The sequence below is a fragment of the Octopus bimaculoides genome, unplaced genomic scaffold (genome assembly GCF_046866305.1).
Source record: "Octopus bimaculoides isolate indiv1 unplaced genomic scaffold, ASM4686630v1 contig69, whole genome shotgun sequence".
Taxonomy (NCBI): domain Eukaryota; kingdom Metazoa; phylum Mollusca; class Cephalopoda; order Octopoda; family Octopodidae; genus Octopus; species Octopus bimaculoides.
The window spans coordinates 11,521-17,500 of NW_028315319.1; the positions used below are offsets into that span (position 1 = coordinate 11,521).

The 5,980-nt window shown below is 36.1% G+C and overlaps 1 long non-coding RNA gene across 1 annotated transcript in view; it reads left to right on the forward strand.

The window, feature by feature from the left end:
• The first annotated feature begins 1,625 nt into the window (after positions 1 to 1,625).
• Positions 1,626 to 5,980, forward strand: part of LOC149129300 (uncharacterized) — a 75,091-nt gene continuing 70,736 nt past the window's right edge. The window contains exon 1 of the long non-coding RNA XR_016240044.1: positions 1,626 to 1,835. This is a non-coding gene — a long non-coding RNA (uncharacterized LOC149129300). The remainder of the gene's footprint in view (positions 1,836 to 5,980) is intronic.

A 5,980-nucleotide genomic window follows, 5' to 3' on the forward strand; every position in this document is an offset into this window, starting at 1 on the left:
AAATAAACGTTTACCTTCGCAGCCGATGTGACAGCACGTCCGTGAGAAGAGATAGATAGATAGATAGATAGATAGATAGATATACCCAGTTGGCAGTAATTTGAGGCAGATTAAGCTTCTATTTCTACAAGGTCAGGATTGCATCTTAAATTTCAATTCTTGTTTGAATAAGACTTTTAATTTCATAAACGTAATTAAATAAAGGCCTGAAATGAAGACTGTGAGACAAACAAAGTACGCTAAAAATAGCAGTTAAATTACATTTATAAAACCGTTCAATGTAGCGTCCCAGGATGACCGCAGTCCAATGAGTGAAACAAGTATGGATATATAATATAAACTGTGTATTTTCTAGTTGGTTGAGTCCTAGAATAGAATCCTAAAATGTTCTCATTATACCTTGTTATACATATGTCATAGATACACAGATATATGTCCACAAGCAGATAGATGTACACACGTCTTGTGGGATCCGGACAAAAGCCCCCTAGGAAAAAAGGGCCTCGGACAAAAGCCCTATGGTTGTATTTTTTGGTCATTTTCTCGTGTTTAGAAACTTTAGTTGAATACCCCCGAATCTTTTTTAGGTGATTTTCAACGAGGACATAAAGTTAAGCCTACAAGGTCTCTCCATATGCTAGAAATAACAGCCAAATCTTACAAATGTATATATTTTTATTATATCACGAAACAAAAACGGAAATTACGGTTGTAAAAAAAAATGAGGAAAACTTCCGCCCGTCCGCCCCACCATTTCCTCCCAATTTTGTTTAATTTTGAATTTTTTTTTGCCAGAAACCCCCGTTTTGGGATACAGAGGTTCCGGAAAATTGCCAAAAATCGGCATTGTTAAATTTTCCCCCCTTCCCCACCAAATTCTTCAATTTTGACTTTTTTTCCCAACACTAACCCTAAAACCCTAACCCTAAGCCCCAACCGCAACCCTAACCCTAAAGCCGTGACCGTAAATACAGAAATGTTTTGAAATTTTTGTCCGAATCATAATCTCCGTATTTTTCTGCATATTTTGAAAAAAAGAAATTCCTAAAAAAAATGAAGGAAATGGTGTTGGGGGTGGGGTGGTAATTGAAGAATGCCGATTTTTGCCAATTTTTTTGTAGATTCGTATTCCCTGATGCCGAAAAGGAGGGGGGTGTCGAAAAATTATAGCAATCTTTCCCTCAATAATCATAATTGAGTAGAATCAACAGTACTTTACAGCAATTAAGCCCCGAGCAACGCCAGGCACTTCTGCTAGTATGTATATACATCACTCTCTCCACTATCTGTCTCTCTCACTATATAGAAATATTCATACACACTTACATATACATACACACTTATATATATTTACCAGCCAACGTACACATAAATACATACATAAATACATACATATACACACACCCAAATGCAGCAGTCATTTCTTTACTTCACTCGTCTTCCGTTCATATCAAGGTTTTTTCCTTTGTTTTTTTCAGGTGTAAATTAATTATAATTCCTAATTATGACTTAATTGTGACACATTTTATTTCTTTGAACATTTCTTAATTCACAAAAATGCTGACAATGTCTGTTTTACCGAAAATAAATCATTTAGACAGAGCTTAAAAATAAGCTCGGATTTTCCGCCTTTTTTTTTCCGCGTTTTCTTTTTTTTTATTCAAATTGTTGTTGCTAGGCAACGGACAGACACATTTGAACGGGATGCGGCGGAGACTCCAGACTGGGCAGTTTGTGTGATGCCAGACCAGAAATATCATCAAATGTCCTTAAGTATGGGTGGCCACAGATGGATTTCATTCCTCCCCTTACCATTTCTCTATGCATATCATAAGGTATTCTTTTTTTTTCTTTTACCTGTTTCAATCATTTGACTACGGCCATGCTGGAGCACCACCTCTAGACGGACAGACTGATCCCGGATTTATTCTTTGTACTTATTGTATCGGTGACTTTTGCCGAATCGCTAAGTTACGCGGGCGTAAACACACTAACATCCATTGTCAAACGATGTTCGGGGCCAAACGCAAACATACAACGGGCTTCTTTCAGTTTCCGTCTACCAAATCCTCTCAGAAGGCTTTGGTCGAGCCAAGGCTATCGTAGAAGACACTTGCTCAAGGTGCCACTCAGTGGGACTGAATGCTTATGTGTGTGCAAGAAAGCTTTGTATAAGAATGTATAATTGTATGTATATGTCTGCAGGTGTATATATATATCTGAGTGTATATATAAATATGTATGCATATATAATATTCTGCTTTCCTGTGTATATAATTTTAGGTTATATATTTACGTCTATATTAATGTATCGGCAATCCTATAGAATAGAGTCGGAAATTATCCAATACATTAAATATTCTAATATCTTGTGATATTTCTTTTTGAAACTTAATCATATACATGTATAATTTATACACAAACATATATATACACACATACGTTTCTACACAATTTTATATACATCCTCTTTTATAAATATTTCGGCATAACAACAGAATTGTGCCCCACTGACTTTGGGGCATAAGTACAGATGTACACCCCATCGACTTTGTTTCCTCATAACTTCCCGGAAAATGGATATTTTCTAATGAAACTTCCACGACATTTTTCCCCTTCATAACTTTCATGAAAATGGGTATTTTTTTAATGAAATTTTCTACAAATATTCTTCGGATGGTTTAGATTCCGATTCAATCGGAATTCATTGTGAAAACCGTTTGTCTCTGGGTGGGAAAAGCAGTTTTAGAAAATTCACAAGATTCGCCTTTTGTTATGAAAGAAAAAAAAAATGGTTTTTCCAATAAATGCCCATATTAATCGGAATCTACAGCATGTGAAGCATATTTGTAGGAAATTCCATGAAGAATATCCATTTTTCTGCCAGTTCTTAGGGAAGAAGCATATACACCATAAAGGAACATTTATACACATGTATATTGATATATACCCACATATACACACACACGTCTTTGCTATGTTTTTTAAACGCATAAAACTCATAGATGCATACTTTTATAATATACTAGCAGTATAACCCGACCTTGTCCGGGTGTGACTTATTACGCCATCTACGATAAGTCTTGCTAGCTGAAAATCAACTAAAAACAGAAAGCCTTACAACGAAAAAACCCTTATGATGTAAATATGTTCATAATTCAAAAGACGATGAAATTAATAGGGAAAGTCTGAAGGCTGTTTTGCGTAAAATTATTAAGCATACGTAAATTTCATCCGTGTAATTGGCTATAGAAATGCTTGTGCAAAACAACTTTTTGTGCTGCCCTGATTATACATAGCAGGGTAATCCCTTTTAGCAGGAGCTAGGACGGCAATTTCTGATGAAGCAATTGCTGGCGATCTGTTGCTACACAGTTTTGCCAGAATTCTATCAGATTGGGCAGAAGATGTTGATGCACCATTTTGCATTATGTTCAAAATAGCTTCTGGAATGTGGTGCATTACTGCAGTCTGTTGCTGTCATTTTAAACCGGTTGCTGTCTTTCCCCAGCAAACTCTCTTCTTTGGAGGCATAATCTATGTATATATTAAACAGAACAACAAAAGTTATAATAGATGGCAGGGTCGGTACTTTTCACATATCTGTAATTTTTCAAATTAACATCCGCACGATTACCCAACCCTAATCCTAAACCTAATCCTAACACTAACCCTAAACCCTAACCCTAACCCTAACCCTGACCCTAAAAAACGTAACCGTAACATTAATCCTAAACCCTAACCCTGACCCTAAAACCCTAACCCTAACACCCTAGTGAAAATCGTGGTAAATTTACAAAACATTGACGAACATGAGTTATATTTTACTGAATGATTGTGTACTTGCACGTGTATGCTTTTGAGAGAGCGAGAGAGGAAGAAGTAGAGAGGGGGAGAGAAAGGAATAGGGGTAGTTAAAAGTTTTCTTATGACTGCTTCTCTTCACTGCCTATTACTTCATTAGAAATCTAAGGATGCACATAAGCACATAATAGAGAAAAATGAAACAAATATGGACGACTTGCTCCGAAACACCACCGAGTGGGGAACACTTCTCAAAAATAACCTGCAGTTGTTTCCTTCAAAATTCCTATATGCTTGAAATGTACATACATCAAGGTACATTTGTACAAAATTTCATGAAAAAATATTCATTTTCCTGGAAGTTAAGAGGAATTTAAGTGGAATTTCCGAATATTGTACCCCACCCCCTTCCAAAACACTTTCACCGAAAATTTTTGTATATTTGGAATCTACATAATAAATAATATATGCATAGAAAATTTCACAAATAAATATTCATTTTTATGAAAGTTATGACCTTCCAAAGTTGGGGGATACAACTCTGTAGTTATGGCATCAATGTTTTGTAAATATACCACGATGTGAATGACTGTGTTTACTTGCACGTGTATACGTTTGAGAGAGCGAGAGAGGAAGAGGAGGAGAAATGGATAGAGATTGAGAGCAATGTGTATGTTGTTGTCACAGGTCATGTATGTGTGGTTGTGTGTGTTTTTACGTATCAATGTTATGAAAAATAGGTAAAGAATACTGAGATGAAAGTTTAATCTATGACGTTGTATGTATCACTTTCTCTCTCTCTCCCTCTTTTACTCTTACTCTCTATATTTTTATGTTGAGCGCGTGTGTAAGAATGGCGTTCCAGGTAGCAGCGATGAAATATCAAAGTTGCTAGAAACAACAGCCAAATCTCCCTTAAATCACACAAAGTTCAGATCGAGAAAATTCCATTGATGTAAAATTTTTTACGAAAAAGTGGAAAATGTGGATTTCTATAAACTTTCAAAAAGGCTTCACACAAACACAACCAGTTTGATAAATGCTAATAAACGAAACTTTTGGATCTTGGGTCACTCTGTTACTTCTGCTAAATACAAATATATATATATATATATATATATATATATATATACACACACACACACATATACATATACACATACATATACATAGACACACGTGTAATTATATGAATATACCTTCACATACTCGTGTATAAATGTTTGTGTCTGTGTATGTATATATGTATGTTTATAGATATGAATTAATGAACAACAAAAGAAGATGAGTTATGTAATCACTTCCATTAGCTTCCAGCTGTTTCTGCTACAGGAAGCAGTGAACTCGAGCTGAGTGTGTGGGTGTAGGTGTCTGTACATTTGTTTATGTTTGCAATCTGTTTTAAGTTGCTCCAAGCAGACACATCTGTCAACCAATCACCCCCTCCTTGGAAGACATGGGAAATAAGAACTTTTGTTCTTGCAAAATGGTTTTGGGTGAGCAATAGGAAGGCTGTCTGTCTCTAAAACAATGCTGCAATAATATATTCATCTAACCCATGCTAGCATGCAAAATCAGATGTACAATCAAACATAAGTAAACCCATGTTTATACATTCATATATTCTCATGCACGCATAAACACACACACACACACACGTGTGTGTGTGCATTTGGTGTTAGGAAGATTATCCAGCTGTAGAAATCTTGCCAAATCTTTCATTGGAGCTCACCAATGTCCTCTGGCTCACTGCTTCCTCTTCAACTGTCCTACCCATGCCAGTTTGGGAAAATGGATGTCAAAACCTTTATAATACATCAGATGATGTATTTTCTCTTCTGTATTTTCCCTCTCATAATTTTGTTTTGTTTCTTGCCAGGTTCTTGTGAGTCCCACTCAGTCAAGTGTATGACTACACTCGATGAGGGTCACCAATCCTCACCTGGTTTCAAGCAAGAGAATATTTCACCAAGTTCTTCAAACATGAACAGCACAATGGTTGGATATGTTTTCTGGTGGAACACTGCAAACAAACGACACTGTGTGACGTGACATTTGTTTATAATTAGCAGCTGATGACAAGACAAGGAGACATGAGCTGACATATGCACACAGACAGACACACACACACACACACGCATAAACATACAAGTACAACTGTAGCTTTGCACACATG